This window comes from Bos javanicus, chromosome 6 (assembly GCF_032452875.1).
Source record: "Bos javanicus breed banteng chromosome 6, ARS-OSU_banteng_1.0, whole genome shotgun sequence".
Lineage (NCBI taxonomy): Eukaryota > Metazoa > Chordata > Mammalia > Artiodactyla > Bovidae > Bos > Bos javanicus.
Window position 1 is genome coordinate 81,823,531 of NC_083873.1, and position 21,942 is coordinate 81,845,472.

Below are 21,942 nucleotides of genomic sequence, written 5' to 3' on the forward strand. Positions count from 1 at the left end.
TATATATATATATATATAAGTGTCTAACACACAGCTGCTGCTGCTGCTGCTAAATCACTTCAGTCGTGTCTGACTCTGTGCGAACCCAGAGACGGCAGCCCACCAGGCTCCCCTGTCCCTGGGATTCTCCAGGCAAGAACACTGGAGTGGGTTGCCATTTCCTTCTCCAGTGCATGAAAGTGAAAGTGAAGTCGCTCAATCGTGTCCAATTCCTAGTGACCCCATGGACTGCAGCCTACCAGGCTCCTCCATCCATGGGATTTTCCAGGCAAGAGTACTGGAGTGGGGTGCCATTGCCTTCTCCCTAACACACAGCAGATGCCAATAAAATGTTTAGGTCCCTTCTGTCTTATTTGTAGGAAATCATAGCACAGTAAGTAACAGTCTAAATAAGTTCATCTAATAAACCTAGGACAAAAAGACTGTTGCAGTTTATTACAAGTGATAATTTTCATAAAATAACAAGTTTTAAAACTAAAATGTATTGACATATATGACTTTAACTGAAATATAAGTTAGTTATGCATATTTTAAAAAGAAGAATGAAGGTATTTTCTATAATTTCATGTAAAATGAATATTGATGTTTATACCACATGATTTCAAGTGAGATGTGCTTTAAAAACTATACTACCCAAAATTATTATTTGAACCAAATTAAATTTAAAAGGCTCAATTACAAATGATGCACATATCTTTGTAATGAAATGTTACTGTAGGCTAACACCATGAGTCTGAACAACCACAACAAATCCCTTCTGATAACCAATTTTATATGAATATATATGTTTTTGTGTATGCATCTTACATTGGTTATCTACATGCATGTTACATGTTGTCACAAAACCTAACCAACTAGAGCAACACATATATGCATATTTATTACCTCATATTTTCTTCCTCTAGGTTAGAAAACTAGACAGTGTTTTTCTGGATCCTTTCTTTATAACCTCTCACAAGGCTGCAATAAAGGTGTGGACCCAAGGTCTGTGCACTCATCCAAACTGTCAACTGGAGTAGATTGTGCTTCCAAGTTTATGCAGTAGTTTTTGGCAGCATTCAGTTCCTCACCGTTCCTTGCTTCAAGGACCTCTCCACAGCGAAGATTTTACTGCTTCATCAAGCCCAGTAGAAAAGAGACCATCTTCCAGCAAAATGTAAGTCATAAATCTTTTGTAAGGTAATCACAGAAGAAGCATCCAATATCTTTACTGGATTCTACTGGTAAGATGTCACTGTAACCAGCCCACACTCAAAGAGAAGGGATTTCATAAGGGCACAAATACCAGGATGTGGGGGTTATTGAGAATTATAATTGGTAATTTGATAACTGCTTAAGACACTTCTTTAAAATGGTACTTTAAACATTTTCATGGTATCCAAAAACTTAAATGATAACTGAAGAGTTTGTTAGGTCTAAGAGATAATGCACAAAATTGAAGCATAATCTAGAAAAAGTATATCACTGAAATAAATGAATAGTAAACATTTATGACCTAATCAGGCTCATAATGCACAATCATTCTGTAAATAGTGTAAGATTTAATTGAGATACTTGAGGATCTGTTGGAGTTTACCCACTGAGGTATTATTATTTTTTTTTCATTTCCAGGGGATATATATGTTTTAAAAAGTGTGGATCTTTTTTTCTGAGTGCTATACATAAATCCATGGCTTTATTCATATCTGAGTGTGCGTACTGTGATACCTTCTTCAGTTCTTGTTTTAGCTCCCCTAGCTACTTGTTAAGGATTTCCCAGGTGGTGCTAATGGTAAAAAACCTGCCTGCCAATGCAGGAGATGCAAGAGATGCGGGTTTGATCCCTGGGCCAAGAAGATCCTCTCAAGAAGGAAATGACAACCCACTCTAGTATTCTTTTCTGGAGAATCCCATGGACAGAGAGAGAATCCTATGGAGCCTTGGTGAACCACAGTCCATAGTACGACCATAGGGTCCCAAAGAGTCGGACATGACTGAGCATGCAGTATTGTATGTAGCCACTTGTTACATGCCTTAGACAAGGAATTTAATTTTCTTTTTTTCAGTTTCTTCATCCTTAGTTATAAAGATGCTTAAGATTTAGTTAACACACAAAATACATATTCAATAATGAATGAATGAAAAATTAAAATTACAATGATGATACCTTTATTTCATGCCACATATAATTTCTATAGTTGATGAACTGATTAATTTATGTATTCATACAGTTAATACCAAAAGTTTATTAATTGCCAATATAGTGCATTTGTTGTTTGTTTATATGCTAGTATGTACTGTGAATATTGATGATGACATTACATTTTTGGTATTACGGTGATTGCCATTCTAGAGGCAGAAACATGATGCTATAGGAACACAGAGAAAGATACCTGGCTTCCTTTAGTGGCTTAGCAAATGTACAAAAAAATCTTGAATCATATCTTAAACGATGAGGAGTCCAGTGAATGAGGGGCAAAAGTTATCCCTGGTAGATTCTGGCACATGAAAACGTATCAGTGCATGGGAGCCATTCAAGTGTATATGACCTGTTCAGGAAAATTAAATTGCTTCTTATAACTGATGAATGAGTAATTGTGGAGATTCCATAGTAGATGAGTCTTGGGACTTATGAAAGGCCTTATGTGCTCATCAAGGAATTTTATATTTTATAAAACAGGACAAAGATAGGAAAACTTATGAATTTTCTTCAAGAAAGAAGACAAAATATTAATTCAGAATATTCTTTTTAATATTTCACATTAAGTATCTAGGAACATTTTTTCCAAAATTAAAGAGTATATATTAAGTGCTCTGAATTGGACTTGGCCCTAGCTGGCCTGACCTCTGTATATCTGCAGTAGAAGTTTTTGCTTAAGTCAGAGGTCAGTTTATAGAATTGGATATAGAGAATTATTAACATTGAGTATTCAGCAGTATTTGAATAAATGTTCAGATAATATTTAGTCTTTGGAAAAATGAAGAGAGATAAATTTAAAGAATAGAAATTCCATATTTAAAAATTATTTTGAAATATTAAGTAGATTTCTTAAGAAACATGAAAGAAACTATGAATGCTAGACTTAGCAAGGAAATGGAAGAATAATTATTCTAGTTTATAGTTAAGCAAAAACTGAATATATGGAAATTATTACTGTTGTAATAAAAAGATAGGATAAAAGCTTCACAATAAATAAAATCTATACATGGTTTGGAAAAGGTATTAATAAGTGTGTGGGAGTTTGGGGAATTTAACAATCAAATTAGTGACTTCATGGTAGGTATTCTACTATAACTCAAAAAATACATTTAAGTATCTTAAAAATAAATAAAATGTGTGTATAACATTTTCTCTCCTTACCCAAAATAGGGAAAAGATTTTTATAAGGAAGCTGGAAACAACAACTACAACAACAACAAAAAAAGAAAAGTTTACTTTTAATATGAGCTTATGGGGACTCTGGGTCTTGGAAAACCAGAGAGAGAGAGAGAACATTTAGAACACCTGTTTACCCTTTTCTGATTCCAATTATCATTCAAAAATTATACAACCTTCTTTTTTTTTTTTTTAATCTAATTCTTCCTAACTTTTGTGTACATTCTTTTGGTATGCTACACTTCCAATTTTGTTTTTGGAATGGAGCTAAAGTTCTAGATAATAGTTCCACTTCAGTTCAGTCCAGTCACTCAGTCATATATGACTCTTTGTGACCCCATGGACTGCAGCACGCCAGGTAACCATATGGTTACCTGGGTCATGAAGATCTTTTTGTATAGTTCTTCTGTGTATTCTCACCATGCCTTCTTAATAACCTCTGCTCTGTTCAGTCAGTTCAGTTCAGTTGCTCGGTCATGTCCAACTCTTTGCAACCCTATGAATTGCAGGATGCCAGGCCTCCCTGTCCATTACCAACTCCCAGAGCTTATTCAAACTCATGTCCATTGAGTTGGTGATTTCATCCAACCATCTCATCTTCTGGTGTCCCCTTCTCCTCCTGCCTTCAATCTTTCCCAGCATCAAGGTCTTTTCCAATGAGTCAGTTCTTTGTATCAGATGGCCAAAGTTTTGGAGCTTCAGCTTCAGCATCACTCCTTCCAATGACTATTCAGGACTGATCTCCTTTAGGATGGACTGGTTGGATCTTGTTGCAGTCCAAGGGACTCTCAAGAGTCTTCTCAAACATCACAGTCCAAAAGCACCAATTCTTTGGCTCTCAGCTTTCTTTATAATCAAACTCTTACATCCATATCTGACTACTGGAAAAACCATAGCTTTGACTAGACAGACTTTTGTTTGTAAAGTAATGTCTCTGCTTTTTAATATGCTGTCTAGGTTGGTCACAGTTTTTCTTCAAATGAACAAGTATGCTTTAATTTCATGGCTGCAGTCACCATCTGCAATGATTTTGGAGCCCCCGAAAAAATTAAGTCTCTCACTGTTTCCATTATTTCCCCATTATTTGCAACAGACTGATGGGTCTGGATGCCATGATCTTACTTTTCTGAATGTTGAGTTTTAAGGCAACTTTTTCACACTCCTCTTTCACTTTCATCAAGAAGCTCTTTAGTTCTTCACTTTCTGGCATAAGGGTGGTGTCATCTTCATATCTGAGGGTATTGACATTTCTCCTGGCAATCTGGATTCCAGTTTGTACTTCATTCAGCCTGGCATTTCTCATAATGTACCCTGCATATAAGTTAAGTAAGCAGCATGACAATATACAACCTTGACATACTCCTTTCCTGATTTGCAATTAATCTGTTTTTCCATGGGCAGTTCTAACTATTGCTTCTTGACCTGCATACAGATTTCTCAGAAGGCAGGTCAGGTGGTCTGGTATTCCCATTTCTTGAAGAATTTTCCACAGCCTGTTGTTATCTACACAATCAAAGGCTTTGGATAGTCAGTAAAGCAGAAGTAGATTTTTTTTTTTTTTTCTGGAACTCTCTTGCTTTTTCAATGATCCAACAGATGTTGGGAATTTGATCTCTGGTTCTTCTGCCTTTTCTAAAACCAGCTTGAACATCTGGAATTTCACAGTTAACATAATGTTGAAGCCTGGCTTGGGGAATTTTTATCATTACTTTGCAAGTGTGTGAGATGAATGCAGTTGTGTAGTAGTTGGAATGTTCTATGGCTTTGTCTTTCTTAGGGATTGGAATGAAAATGGACCTTTTCCAGTCGTGTGGCCACTGCTGAGTTTTCCAAGTTTGCTGTCATATTGAGTGCAATACTTTCATAGCATCATCTTTTAGGATTTGAAATATCTTAACTGGAATTCCATTACCTCCCCTAGCTTTGCTCATAGTGATGCTTCCTAAGGCCAACTTGACTTTGCATTCCAAGATGTCTGGCTCTAAGTGAGTGATCACACCATCATGGTTACCTGCATCATAAAGATCTTTTTTGTATAGTTCTTCTGTGTATTCTCAACATGTCTTCTTAATAACCTCTGCTCTGTTCAGTTCAGTTCAGTTCAGTTGCTCAGTCATGTCCAACTCTTTGCGACCCCATGAATTGCAGGATGCCAGCCCTCCCTGTCCATCACCAACTCTTGGAGTTCACTCAAACTCATGTCCATCAAGTCGGTGATGCCATCCAGCCATCTCATCCTCTGTCATCCCCTTCTCCTCCTGCCCCCAATCCCTCCCAGCATCAGTGTCTTTTCCAGTGAATCAACTCTTCGCATGAGGTGGCCAAAGTATTGGAGTTTCAGTTTTAGCATCAGTCCTTCCATAGAACACCCAGTACTGATCTCCTTTAGAATGGACTGGTTGGATCTCTTTGCTGATTCTGTTCAGTTCAATTCAGTTCAGTTCAGTCACTCAGTCGTGTCCAACTCTTTGCGACCCCATGAATTACAGCACGCCAGGCCTCCCTGTCCATACCAACTCCCGGAGTTCACTCAGACTCACATCCATCAATTCAGTGATGCCATCCAGCCATCTCATCCTCTGTCGTCCCCTTCTCCTCCTGCCCCCAATCCCTCCCAGCATCAGAGTCTTTTCCAGTGAGTCAACTCTTCGCATGAGGTGGCCAAAGTACTGAAGTTTCAGCTTCAGGATCATTCCCTTCAAAGAAATCCCAGGGCTGATCTTCTGCTACTTCTGTTAGGTCCATACAGTTTCTGTTCTTAATTGTGCCCATCTTTGCATGAAATGTTCCCTTTGTATTTCTAATTTTCTGAAGAGATCTGTAGTCTTTCCCATTGTATTGTTTTCCTCTGTTTCTTTGCATTGACTATTAAGGAAGGCTTTCTTATCTCTCCTTTCTATTCTTTGGAACTCTGCATTCAAATGGGTATAACTTTCCTTTTCTCCTTTGCCTTTAGTTTATCCTCTTTTCTCAGCTATTTGTAAGGCCTCCTCAGACAACCATTTTGCCTTTTTGCATTTATTTTTTTTGATCACTGTCTCCTGTACAATGTCATGAACCTCAGCCTACAGTTTTTCAGGCACTCTATGTATCAGATCTAATTCCTTGGGTCTATTTGTCACTGCCATGGTGTAATCATAAGGGATTTGATTCGGGTCTTGCCTGAATGGTCTAGTGGTTTTCCCTTTCTTCAATTTAAGTTTGAATTTGGCAATAAGGATCTGAGGCACAGTCAGCTCCTGGTCTTGTTTTTGCTGACTGTATAGAGCTTCTCCATCTTTGCCTGCAAAGAATGCAATCAGTCTGATTTCGGTATTGACCATCTGATTATGTCCATGTGTAGAGTCTTCTCTTGTGTTGTTGGAAGAGGGTGTTTTTTTTTATTACCAATGCATTATCTTGTCAAAACTCTGTTAGCCTTTATTTTGTACTCCAAGGCCAATTTTGCCTATCATTCTAAGTTTCTCTTGACTTCCTACTTTTGCATTACCCCTATAATGAAAACAATATCTTTTTTGGGTGTTAGTTATGAAAGGTCTTGCAGGTCTTCATAGAACTATTCAACTCCAGCATCACTGGTTAGGGCATAGGCTTGAATTACTGTAGTATTGAATGGTGAACTAAATGGACTGGAATGGGTGAGTTTAACTCAGATGACCTTTATATCTGTTACTGTGGGCAAGGGGTTCTTGCCCATAGTACTTGGATAATCTCAAAAACAACAGAATGTTCATTTCCAAGGCAAACTATTCATTAATAATTTCACTTAAAATATACTTACCTAAACAGTTTTGCTATAGTAAACAGAGAACTTGTATATATAGGGCATAATGTTTACTGGGACCATAAAGGTTATGATATTGCTGAAAACCATTTATGTTAAATTCATGGTGACATTGGTTTCTATTATATATTACACACCTCATCAGAAAATATTTATTTACTACTAAAGCAATAAAGTTATATATAAATTTGAAACACTCTCCCTTCCTTCTAGAATTAATGTCTTAAAGGACAAACTAACCAAAAATGGCTTAGGAAATCCTGTGGCATTTTGCATTAGGATAAACTCTTGTTTACACAAAGATAAATCAAATTAATATAAGTAGAGTTTTATTTTGAGATAGTATTTTTGATAAAATTTTAAAACATTGTAAATGTCTCTTTAAGATACAGAATCTATTGTCAATTCCTGATATAGATAGTCAACATTTTAAAAGTTTTAAGTTTACGTATTAGTGATCCATTCCTTCCCTAACGGTCTGTAGTTGTTTGGCTACCAGCAATAGTGGAGTAGTCACAAATCAACAATGGACAGCAGGGTTAAGGCAACTAATTAAATAGGTTGTTGCCGTCATAAAATCTACAACCACTAAGATGATTTCAAAGATTTTCTGAAGGCAGTTAGAAGAGATAAAACTTAAGTGTGAGCGATCAACATTAATTCTAATTGAATTGAGTTACATAAAAGGTGAGGGAACAGACTCAAAAGAAATACTCTGAGCTGTATGTCATACATTGTTTTTTTAGATTTCCTACTCATGAGCAGTGTATCACAGACCACAAGCTTTTGTGTAACTTGAATTCACCTACTGAAAAATCAGGATAATGCTCCCACTGCCCAGCCTTAGCAGATTCATAAAAGAAACACAGAATAAAAGTGATTATACAACAAATGCAAACATTCATGTAAAATATTAACCTAGATTTTGGTGTATGTCATAAGAAAATTTATTTTTTTTCAGCATTCATTCAACTTCCCTGAAGTTATAATGAGCTTTGAATTCAATGTTAGGTTCTAATTTCCTTAAGTAGCTAATTTTTATGTAAAATCAATGTGAGCTTTACAATAGAATGCTTTTATTATGTAGTCCTAGGCCAGGAAGAAGACAGTGGCTATTTTCCTGGTATATTTTACTGAATGCACTAAGAATAATAAGTGCCCACACTGAGATTTAAAAATCCACTTACAGCTTCTTCATCAAAGGCCAGAGGAATAGAAATCAAGTATTTCCAGACATACTGCTGCTGCTGCTGCTAAGTCACTTCAGTTGTGTCTGACTCTGTGCGACCCCATAGACGGCAGCCCGCTAGGCTCCTCTGTCCCTGGGATTCTCCAGGCAAGAATAGTGGAGTGGGTTGACATTTCCTTCTCCAGTGCATGAAAGTGAAAAGTGAAAGTTAAGTCGCTCAGTTGTGTCCGACTCTTAGCGACCCCATGGACTGCAGCCTACCAGGTTCCTCCATCCATGGGATTTTCCAGGCAAAAGTACTGGAGTGGGTTGTCATTGCCTTCTCCGTTTCCAGACATAGTCATCCCCTAAATAAACCTTGCAGTAATTAAAACCCTCTGATAAGAACTTTTCTTTGAACAACAAAAGAGGTAGAGCCAGGAAGTATTGAAACTTATAAACTTGTCTCGAATTTGACAAATACTTTGTGCAAAAAGATTCTAATGTTCATTAGATTGTATTTCCCCATTTACATTAAATCTTTCAATTCATATATTTAGAATATAACACTTATAATACAGTTTTAATAATAATCATTTAACAAATGATATGGTCAGTAAAAAATTTGTGCTAGGTAAATATATTTGGCAAACACAAAGCAACTATCTTTGCTACTAATTTTTGGAAAAAGAAAATACATAACACTTTTAAAATTTATTTGAGCTTTTTTTTGTTAAGTTTTATATTTCCCCAGACTTATAATATCTGTGTTAATCTTGATGACAAAATATCTTTGCCTTTAATTCAAATTAAGGTTTAAATAAGGCGATATTTTAGAAAAATATTTGACTTAGAGAGCATAGTGAATATTTATGTGGCAGAGCCTGATTTGGGCCTCCCAAGGCCAATTTCAGAAAGTGTTCACTGCTCAGATGCAGATGAGTGATTAGGTAACAGACTCCAATAGTCTACACCCTCAGGTTCTGCCTTGGTTTCCAAGCAGAGGTGCTTCTTTTCTTGGTTTGTGGGAAGGGGCCTCCTGGTCATGACTAAGGGGATGATGGTACAACGGCCCAGCTGTTCCTGTGCAGCATGGCATTCCTCTAATGCAGTCTTTGCTTCAGAGCTCCCCTTTAGGTTAGCATGTCTAAATTGATTCCTCAGAAATGGATAGAAAAAACCTGAGGGCAATTAACGGGAAATATAAAAATGTGAGGGTCAGAGTCTCTTTGGTAACACACAAGAAACTCTCATGCAATGGATAAGAAGAAAATGCTGAACATCAACTTCAGGGTTTAAGTTCAGAGTTCTAAGCTTAAAGATGATTGATTCTCAGCTTAAGTGAATCAATTATGCCAAAATCAGGTCTTTTACTTAGAAAACTTGTGCTGCTGACAGGTATGACAAAAGTAATTCAAAGATTTTGGTTTCTCATACTTTTTACACTCCTCTTTTCAGAAAGATAAAGTTTTTCCCTAACAATACAACAGGTACTCCTAAGCTACTCTCATCTATTCTAGTGGACAGTGGACTTTTATGAACAGAGTTAATTCATGTTCCAAAGGAATTGGATCACCCAGACATCATGTAAACAGCATACCGGTCTACTCTCTTGAGGAATCATGCTGATTGTAGAAGAACAAGAGTTAGTTACAATATGGGAAGCCTTGTGAGACTAGCCTGATTCAAAGGGTGGGATTAAGCCCTATAAAAATTTAGGGATCTGCTGTTTCAATGAAATATTTACAAATCTGTTGGTCTGAAGCATGCCAGATATCCTTTACAAATTAAAAAAACAAATTGCACCATCTTACGTTCTATACTGCAAGAATTAGACCCATTAACTCATGAATCCTCACATACACACAAAAAGAGTTAACATTTCACACATGGGAATGCTGCTCTGAGTCATATACAAGGTAATGGGGAAGTCTCTGTGGTATATCTAGGTTATGAGTCAAACAGTCTTTCCTCATGGGCCATCTGCTCTAGCAACATATAATATTGTGTTGCAGGAGTCATAATAAAAAAAACAATTGTGTTATATGCTTTTCATGGCAAGTCTTAGAGCAAGACTGAAAACACCAGCCCCTAAAACAAGGTTATGAAATCTGTAGAAAACAGCTACTGTAGAAAAGTGCTACTGTGACTGAGCATTGGGAGAGATGAAATACTCGACTATGAGACACCAAGTGGCTATGGATCTGAAACTGACCACTAGATTCTGTCCTTTTGAACCCATTGAATCATATATCTGGGTTGATCCTGCAGTAATCCTTTACAAAATGCAAATAGAATACTCAAGACAGAGCATATGCAGGATGAGAAGGTGTAAATAAGTTACATGAGCAGGTGGTACTCCATGTGACCTCCACACCATGTAACAAAGTTGTATAAATTCTTTCCTCAGCATATGCCTAGGGTTGTTCCATAGATGGTTCAGTATGATCAGATGCATAAGAGGAAAAAAAAAAAAAAAAAAACTCACCTTTGATTATAGATGGGTTTCTCAGTAGGTGGATATAAGCCCAAAGTGGAGAATGACTGTAGTATATGTTTGCATGTAAGTGGCCTTGAGAGACAATGGTGAAGTGAAAGTGTTCCCCCCCCCCCTGAAATGGGACTTTGGAAGGTGAATCTGATCTTCCACACTGTGAAGTAGGAGAAGTATCTTAAGAATAAAATATATATGGTCATATAGGCAGTAGTGAGTAGACTGGCCAGATTGAAGCCTGAAAAGGATAGTAATGAAAGAATGGGAAAAAGAAGGTCCATGGTAGAGGCATGTGAAAAAAAAAATACAGAAGTGTGCACAAAGCATGAAGGTCTTTGAATCATATGTTAACATCCACAAGAAAATATATATCACATACGAGTAGACAATATGACTTAGCCAGTTGATATTAACCAGCATTTTTCAGTGATCACTCTGGTGCTGACACAATGGGCACAAAAACAAAACAGCCACAGTCATTGATCAGAGGCTACTCAGGGGTCTTACATTGGACTTCCACATATCAATGCTAATTTATCAAGTGCTGTCAATGACTTTCCAGCAGCAGGTGATTCATTGTGAAAATTAAACCCCTTGGTAGCAGGATCAGTTTGTTGGGATTCTTCCAACATCAGGAGTTACTGAATTGTTCTCACAGAAATGAATTTATATTCTTCATATGGATTTGACTTTACTGTCTTCAAGAGCTCAACCAGAATTTTTTGCTTGGGATGTTCAGAATGTCTGATCCACATGAAAAGGATCCCATACAGCACAGAGAAACCACTTACAAAAAAGGAGAATCTGGCAGTAGATTCAGTCCTGTGGTGTCCTCTGGCCCTACTACATGCCATACCACCCAGTAGCTGCTAACCATATGGACCCCTGGAATGACTCACTGAAGATACAACTGAAGCACCAATTTGGAGGCAATACCCTTAGAAGAAAAGATGGCATCCTCCAGGGTATGTGCATACATTGATTCAGAGACTTATATATAGTGTTATGCTCCATAGAGAATGAATTCATGAGTCCAGGAACAAAGGGGTTGAAGCAGTAGTCAGCACATGTACTGTTTCTCCTAATGTTTCACCTAAGGGCTTTGTGCTTCCCCTCTCTGCAACTCTAAAACTCCTGTCCCCCCAAGGAGGTATAAACTCATTAGGGTCATTGAACTACTAACAATAGCTTTGACCTGATCATTTTGAGCTGTTTATATCCAGTCAACAGCAGACAAGAGGAATCATTATCATGGGACACAAAATTGCAGGAGAAAGTAGGCCTTCTTTTACACAGCACAAGTACAGAGGATTATGTACATAATTCAGCTGAGTCATTTGGGTTCCTATGGGTGCTCCCTCAACAAAGGCAGCAGCTCTCTCTCTGAGAAGTTGAAGAATATTAGGAGTTTAGGCCTCGCAGGAATGAAGGTTTTTTGTTTTGTTTTGTTTTAATAGCATCAGACAAACCAATTGTGATGGTAGCAGAGAGTGAGCAAAATTTGGAATGAATAAGTATACCAGATATTTCCTCAGAAAGAATAGCCCACGTTTGAGGGGCTGTTTTTAAAATATACATATAAAAGTGGATCTGTGTTGTATAATTAAGGACTTGCCACTCAGCCACAGGAAATATGCTTAGTTGACAGTTTCTAGCTCTTAGTTTCATCAGGGTCCAAAACCGCTCTCTTCCAGGGGTATCCCTTTGGTCAATGTCTGATCAAGTAAATAGCAGTCTAATTCAATTTCATTTGTAGGTGTCACCCTTGCAGTGGTTAAGCAAGGAATCTATGCAGTGGCATAGTTATTCTACCCAACACTAGGACGCCAAGAGTCCAAGAAAATAAAGTCTGTCATTATTTCCATTGTTTCCCCATCTCTTTGCCATGAAGTGATGGGACTGGATGCCGTGATCTTAGTTTTTGGAATGTTGAGTTTTAAGCCAGCTTTTAAAATCATTTATTACTTAAAATAAAAATAAAAATTGAAGGTATAGAGGAGAGAGTGAAAATCTTATTCAAACTAGGATGCCTCTAGCAGGACTTTTCTTTAGAGCACATGGCTGGGTTGGTAGAGACTCTATTAGGTCCTTTCTTGGTTTACAGTCCCTCTGTTTGATCACGCTGCCTCCCTTTTCTCCTTTCACAAATTACCTCCTCAATAAACCTTTTACCTTACTAACTTTAACTGAACATTGGCTTCTCAAAACACTAATCTCAATGGCCTTTTATAATCAATTGATATAAGTTTTCATTATTTCTTACAGAGAAGTTTTATGGTATTTTCATTCAATTATTCATTCTTTTTTTTCCAACATATTTTTCAGAATCCAAAGCATATAACTAGGTTTGGAACAAGGCAGTTTGTTATATACATTGATTATTCCCACAAGAATCTTACCCTTAAGAAATTAAAAATATGCATGATAAGACATATTTATAAACATAAATATGGTCATGATTGCCATTAAACTTTTTTTAAAAAATTTCTTTTGAGCATTCAGTTTGGAAAGTCATTCTCTGTTGGCAAATATTAATAAAAGCAAGGATAATAAAGGACATGGCACCTGGTCTTGGCCAGAAAGCAAGAATGAGATTTGGAGTGGAGGAAGGTACATCATGATCAATGTAGATAGAAGAAACAAGTATGGTTTATATCTTTTCACATATCTAGACATATCATGTAAATATAATTGGTCTGTGGTTTTACTGACTTAAGAATTACACATATAAACTATGTCTTTTAATGTGCCCAAAGCAATAATTTATTCAATTCTGTTCAGTTCAGTCACTCAGTCGTGTCCGACTCTTTGTGCCCCCGTGGACTCCAGCATGCCAGGCTTCCCTGTCCATCACCAACTCCTGGAGCTTTCTTAAACTCATGTCCATAGAGTTGGTGATGCCATCCAACCATCGCATCCTCTGTTGTCCCCTTCTCCTCCTCTCTTCAATCTTTCCCAGCATCAGGGTTTTTTCTAATGAGTCACTTCTTGGCATCAGGTGGTCAAAGTATTGGAGCTTCAGCTTCAACATCAGTCCTTCCAATGAGTACTCAGGACTGATTTCCTTTAGGATTGACTCATTTGATCTCCTTGCAGTCCAAGGGACTCTCAAGAGTCTTCTCTAAAACCACAGTTTAAAAGCATCAATTCTTGGCGCTAAGCTTTCTTTGTGGTCCAGCTCTCACATTTATACATAACTACTGGAAAAACATAGCTTTGACTAGACAGACTTTTGTTGGCAAAGTAATGTCTCTGCTTTTTAATATTCTGTCTAGGTTGGTCATAGCTTTTCTTCCAAGGAACAAGAGTCTTTTAATTTCATGGCTTTAGTCACCATTTGCAGTGGAGTCCAAGAAAATAAAGTCTGTCATTACTTCCATTGTTTCCCCATCTCTTTGCCATGAAGTGATGGGACTGGATGCCATGATCTTAGTTTTTGGAGTGTTGAGTTTTAAGCCAGCTTTTTAAATCATTTATTACTTAAAATAAAAATAAAAATTGAAGGTATAGAGGAGAGAGTGAAAATCGTATTCAAACCAGACCTAATTGGATTTGAAACTTTACTCTCCTTCTTACATTGTAAGATATCCTCTCATCTGGCCTCCTTGACTCCAGCTTTTTCCCTCCAATCCTTCTGCTATAGGACTGCCAAAACCTCCTTCCTATAACTTTTTTTGCATGTCACAGATGGCCCACTCTGCTAACATGTGTTTTTGACATAGTTATGTTGGATTATTCAATTATACCATGCTCTTTCAAATGATTTTTTTTTTTACCAACTTCTCTTGCTAAGTTTTAATTCTAAAGGACTAAATTAATATTGGAAAAACTATTATCCTCTTTCTTCTTTATTTGGGTAACTCTATGTATTCCTATTCTTATGGATTCACTTTAATGTTATTTTCCTTGAATTAGTTGTTCCTTCTCTGAAGATGGGCTAAAAGTCCCTTCTCTATATTTCCATAATCCTGTTGAACACATAACTGTCACCATTTACTTCTGGTAATTGTATTGCTTTTTGTCTTCCCATCACACTAAATGGCAGAGACTATTTGTTCTGTATTTCTATATCTGTTTAAAGTCTTGTAGACTGATAGTTCGGAGAAGGCAATGGCACCCCACTCCAGTACTCTTGCCTGGAAAATCCCATGGACGGAGGAGCCTGGTAGGCTGCAGTCCATGGGGTTGCTAGGAGTCAGACACGACTGAGCGACTTCCCTTTCACTTTTCACTTTCATGCCTTGGAGAAGGAAATGGCAACCAGTCCAGTGTTCTTGCCTGGAGAATCCCAGGGATGGGGGAGCCTGGTGGTCTATAGGGTCGCACAGAGTCGGTCACAACTGAAGCGACTTAGCAGCAGCAGTAGCAGACTGATAGTTTGCAGGTGTTCAGAAAGTTGTTTGAATAAGAGCTCTAGAGTTTTCAGCATGTAGACCTTAGAAGCCATAAAAGTGTATAAGAAAAGAAGATGAAGAAGAAAAAAGAAATTGTCTAAAAGTTTTCTGATCAACATTTCAGTTTAGACACTCAGTTGTGTCTGACTCTTTGCGACCCCATGGACTGGAGCATGCCAGGCTTCCCTGCCCATCAGCCAGAGCTTGCTCAAACTCATATCCATCGAGCTGGTGATGCCATCCAACCATCTCATCCTCTGTCATCCCCTTCTCCTTCCACTTTCAATCTTTCCCAGCATCAGGGCCTTTTCCAGTAACTCAGTTCTTCACATCAGGTGGCCAAAGTATTGGAGCTTCAGCTTCAGCATCAGTCCTTACAATGAATATTCAGGACTGATTTCCTTTAGAATTGACTGGTTTGATCTCTTTGCAGTCCAAGGGCCTCTCAAGGGTCTTCTCCAGCACCACAGTTCAAAAGCATCAATTCTTTGGCCCTCAGCTTTGTTTATAGTCCCACTCTCACATCCAAACTCTCACAGTTGTTTTTGTTCTGATCAACAACACTGCTTAGATAGCAAGTAAGAAAAGCTTTGTGACTATTATTCAGCTTTTGACCCTGGAGCATCTAACACCCTTTCTTTCACTGGGGAATTTTTCAACAAATGAGTCTTCCAGGGAGGAATAGCCGATATATCACTGTGAAGTAAAAAAGGCTAGATACAGCTGTTATTCCAGTCTTGTTTAAAGCAAAGAGGCTGATACATGATCTGGATTTAAATAGTCAGATTCCCCCCATCCTACTTTCAAACTTTGAAGCAGGAGCTAGTTTCAAAAGAAAAGCCAGTAGAGAGGACATCCAGTGGTGATGGCCTCAGAAGTGGTAGCACCCAGGTACCAGGTTCAGGAGTAGCAGCAGCAGCAGCAGCTCTAGAAGATTCACTCTCCTGAAGCAGCAGCTAAAGCAGTACTGGAAGCAGCAGGCCAATTGTGTCCTCATGGCCCTGGTTCTGGAATCCAATTTCCATGGGTCCAGGAGCTCCCTCATGTTTCTTGTTTCTGAGCATTCCCAAATTTGGTTCATCACCTTTCCAGTGACACTGTTAGTTACCAACTACTAAACAACTTTATGTTCTATGTAAATGGGTAGAATTATTTTATGTTGTTGCTTCAGAGAGACTGATATGGAGAGATGATATATAAGAATGGACCTAGATGAATGAGGAAATATAGAAAGTGTGGCCTTAAGAAAAGTCAAACACTTAGGAAGAACCCTCTTTTCCTCTTTTGATTTCAACTTTCACATCTAAATTTCTAGCTAGACCTGCTGGCTTATCCTCTAAATCATATCCTCCAAGTATACTTTATTTTCCATCTCCATTAATGTGACCTCAGTCCAAGTCACATCTGTTGTTTATGTTTAGCAAATGTGTGTATGTTCTCTCTAGCTCCCAAATTAATTAGACTTTTTCATAAGCTAGTGACTGAAAAGTTTGGAAATCCAAGAGAGAGATTAGAAAGTTTTTACAAAAGCTTTATTTTCTGCTTAATAAAACATTAAGTATTTAATCGGATATTAACTGCATTGGATTTTCAGCCATCTGTCTTTCTTCTGGCCTTGAAGTTACAGAATTGCAAAAGCCTCTTTATCCCCCACTTTTTTCTATCTATGGAAAGCAGAGATACATAAATTCAATTGTCAAATTCTCTGCAAAGAATTGGGTTACATTTTTTTCCTCTGTTGTGGTGACCAGGCTTCTTTAGTTGAATGATTGACAGTGATATCATATTACATTTTTTTTCCTTTTTCATTTTGAGCATGTAAAGACTGACTTCCTGTATTTCTTAGAGAAGAGACTGCAGTGTGCCATGCCTGGAAAATTCTCATAACACAGTTGATATATAAAGATCGGGGAACACTTTCTCTCCCAGTTATTACTTTTATAACTAGTTTACAAGAACATAAAGTAAACAACTTAAACTCTTCTCTCAGTGCTCTGAGAAAACTTAGAAAGTTCACCTCTTTGAAAGAAGCTATAATTGAATCTCTCTGTGCCTGTGAATTTCCATTTCTTTCTTATTTCTTTATTTTCAGTTTTTATTTTTTCTGGAATGTTTTAAATAGATTTGATTTCTTTAATAGTAGGTATCAGACTATCCTAATTTTCCATTTCTTCTACTGTCATCTTTAAGATATAATTTTTCCAGGAATTTGTCTATTTATACCCCATTGTCAAAATTTCACCATACATTTATAATGTCCCCTCTAGACATGCTTTTGATCTGAATATTTGCAGTGATATTAGACTAAGATCTTCCCCAATATTAAGTAATTTATCTTTTTTCTCTTGTTGTATCTATATTGGTAGACATTTATCAATTTTAATAGTGTTATTTAAAGCAAATTTTGGCATCTTTTCTTTAACATATCATTTATATTTTATTAATCTCTGCTTTTATATTTATTTTTTTCAGGTTTACCACTATTAGAAAAACAAAATGATTTTTTAGTTTAATGAGTATGACAATATTCAAGCATTAATTTTAAATTCAGGCCTACAGTAAAATGGAAGGGACAACAGATGAGTGTGTCTCATCTCATTAAGAAAAGTTCTCTGAATTATTACATAAATTTCTGCTTCTATCTCAAGGAACAAATTATAATTAAATGAAATGTTCCAGGTAAGACAGATAATAAAATGTAGTCATTATTCATTGGCAATAGATCTAACTAAGGATGAGTCAAAAGATGGTGAGAACACCTGTGGGGTAAGGAGCAAATAATCCCTGTACATCAAAAGAATAGTAGGGAGAAATATTTCAAATGGATTATCTCTGGGCTAGAGGGTGTATGGGTTGGAGATAGTAGAAAACATTTACTTTTAATTACCACTCATACAAAATCCTATAAGAAAACATTCAATAGCTATAAATTATGTAGAATAAGGATGTATAATAACATTGAACAGTATTGATAATACATATATAGGTAGAATAATGTAACAAAGTAATTAGCATGACATTTTAAAAACTACAGATATGTACACATATATGCATACATATGAATAAACAACCATGTGCATAAGATTTTTAGAAGGCAATATATCAAATATATCCTTTATTTAGTTTTTAACCCATTTGTCCTAAAATAATGCACTGTTTGCTTATGAATTAAAAATTGTTTCTGTACATATATATATAAAACACTGAAGTTTATAAACCTAAGCCAGTTATTTGAAAATCAAATGTTAATCTTTTTGATCCAAATTCAGATTAAAGGATTCTAGGCTGTATCATTAAAACAATCCTCATCTTTTCTGTATAAAGTAATATTTATGTTATATTTAATGCAGAATATTATATTTTCACATAAAGGATTTATTATGATATTAACTTTTTGAAATATTTCTGGACCAACAATGGTAGTGACTAAATTTATTGTTCAAAAATCTTATAAGATGAAATAATTTTAGTCTCTTTTGTTATTGTATCATGAACTCCACCATATACAAATGATAATAAATTCAAATATAAGAAAATGAATAATTGCCTGTATAAGCTCTATGTGAAATACTGGTTGAACTAAATAAATTAGCGAGAAATACAAAATGACCTGGTGAGAAGCCATCTGCATTTCTGTCCAACTCTTTAAAAGCATATCTCCTGCTGTCATTATCACAGTGTTCAATAACAATGTAACAGAAGCTTTATCTGGATGTACTTAATGCTCTCTTAATGTGCTTCTATTGCTTCTTGAAATATTTCAGGGATAATTGTCTTTACTAGGCATAATTCCATATCTTCTCAGAATCCCACAATGTAGATTTTCACAACTTTCTTTAGAGACATAGTACATAAGTCTAAAATCAAGTCATTTACGTGAAAGAGCAAGAAATGAAAAATAATGAAAGTTACTTTTGATTCAAGCCAATGATTCATCTGATTGTGCTTATAGAGTTTATTATTTGACTGATTGATGAACCATTTTTCTATGGTCTACCCTTATTGCAGAAGATTCTTTGTATATTAAAATTTTAATATAATGAACACCCTCAGGTAGCTATCTCTAGCCTTAATAATAATGTTTTGCAAATTTGTTTCCTTTACAAAAGTTTGGATCATTCAATTCAGTTCAGTTCAGTCTCTCAGTCGTGTCTGACTCTTTGTGACCCCATGAACCACAGCACGCCAGACCTCCCTGTCAATCACCAGATCCCTGAGTATATACAAACCCATGTCCATTAAGTCAGTGATGCCATCCAACCATCTCATCCTCTGTTGTCCCCTTCTACTCCTACCCTCAATCTTTCCCAGCATCAGGGTCTTTTCAAATGAGTCAGCTCTTCACATCAGGTGGTCAAAGTACTTGGAGTTTCAGCTTCAGCATAGGTTCTTCCAATGAACACCTGGGACTGATCTCCTTCAGGATGGACTGGTTGGATCTCCTTGCAGTACAAGGGATTCTCAAGAGTCTTCTCCAACACCACAGTTCAAAAGCATCAACTCATCAGTGCTCAGCTAGCTTTATAATCCAACTCTCACATCCATACATGACCACTGGAAAAACCATAGCCTTTACTAGATGGGCCTTTGTTGATGAAGTAATGTCTCTGCTTTTTAATATGCTGTCTAGATTGGTCACAACTTTCCTTCCAAGGAGTCAGTGTCTTTTAATTTCATGGCTGCAATCACCATCTGCAGTGATTTTGGAGCCCAAAAAAATAAAGTCAGCCACTGTTTCCACTGTTTCCCCATATATTTGCCATGAAGTGATGGGACTGGATGCCATGATCTTCGTTTTCTGAATGTTGAGCTTTAAGCCACCTTTTTCACTCTCTTCTTTCACTTTGATAAAGAGGATCTTTAGTTCCTCTTCATTTTCTGCCATAAGGGTAGTGTCATCAGCTTATCTGAGGTTATTGATATTTCTCCTGGAAATCTTGATTCCAGCTTATGCTTCCTCCATCCCAGCGTTTCTAATAATATAGTCTGCATAGAAGTTAAATAAGCAGGGTGACAATATACAGCCTTAACGTGCTACTTTTCCTATTTGGAACCAGTCTGTTGTTCCATGTCCAGTTCTAACTGTTGCTTCCTGACCTGCATACAGGTTTCTCAAGAGGCAGATCAGGTGGTCTGGTATTCCTATCTCTCAGAATTTTCCACAGTTTATTGTGATCCACACAGTCAAAGGCTTTGGCATAGTCAATAAAGTAAAAATAGATGTTTTTTCTGGAACTCTCTTGCTTTTTCCATGATCCAGCGGATGTTGGCAATTTAATCTCTGGTTCCTCTGCCTTTTTTAAAACCAGCTTGAACATCTGGAAGTTCATGGTTCACGTATTGCTGAAGTCTGGCTTGGAGAATTTTGAGCATTACTTTGCTAGTGTGTGAGATGAGTACAATTGTGCGGTAGTTTGACGATTCTTTGGTATTGCCTTTCTTTGGGATTGGAATGAAAACTGACCATTTCCAGTCCATGGCCACTGCTGAGTTTTCCAAATTTGCTGGCATATTGAGTGAAACACTTTCACAACATCATATTTCAGGATTTGAAATAGCTCAACTAGAATTCCATTACCTCCACTAGCTTTGTTCATAGTGATGCTACCTAAGGCCTACTTGACTTCACATTCCAGGATGTCTTGCTCTAGATGAGTATGAGTGATCACACTATCAGGATTATCTGGGTTGTGAAGGTCTTTTTTATACAATTCTTTTCTGTATTCTTGATACCTCTTCTTAATATCTTCTGCTTCTTTTGGGTCCATACCATTTCTGTCCTTTATGGAGCCCATCTTTGCATGAAATGTTCCCTTGATATTTCTAATTTTCTTTCTTTTTAAATTTTATTTTATTTAACTTTACAATATTGTATTGGTTTTGCCATATATCAAAATGAATCTGCCACAGGTATACATGTGTTCCCCATCCTGAACCCTCCCTCCTCATACCATCCCTCTGGGTCGTCCCAGTGCACCAGCCCTAAGCATCCAGTATCGTGCATAGAACCTGGACTGGCAACTCGTTTCATATCTGATATTATACATATTTCAATGCCATTCTCCCAAATCATCCCACCCTCTCCCTCTCCCACAGAGTCCAAAAGACTGTTCTATACATCAGTGTCTCTTTTGCTGTCTCGTATACAGAGTTATTGTTACCATCTTTCTAAAATCCATATATATGTGTCAGTATACTGTATTGGTGTTTTTCTTTCTGGCTTACTTCACTCTGAATAATAGGCTCCAGTTTCATCCACCTCATTAGAACTGATTCAAATGTATTCTTTTTAATGGCTGAGTAATACTCCATTGTGTATACGTACCACTGCTTTCTTATCCATTCATCTGCTGATGGACATCTAGGTTGCTTCCATGTCCTGGCTATTATAAACAGTGCTGCGATGAACATTGGAGTACACATGTCTCTTTCATTTCTGGTTTCCTCAGTGTGTATGCCCAGCAGTGCGATTGCTGGGTCATAAGGCAGTACTATTTCCAGTTTTTAAAGGAATCTCCACACTGTTCTCCATAGTGGCTGTACTAGTTTGCATTCCCACCAACAGTGTAAGAGGGTTCCCTTTTCTCCACACCCTCTCCAGCATTTATTGCTTGTAGACTTTTGGATTGCAGCCATTCTGACTGGCATGAAATGGTACCTCATAGTGGTTTTGATTTGCATTTCTCTGATAATGAGTGATGTTGAGCATCTTTTCATGTGTTTGTTAGCCATCTGTATGTCTTCTTT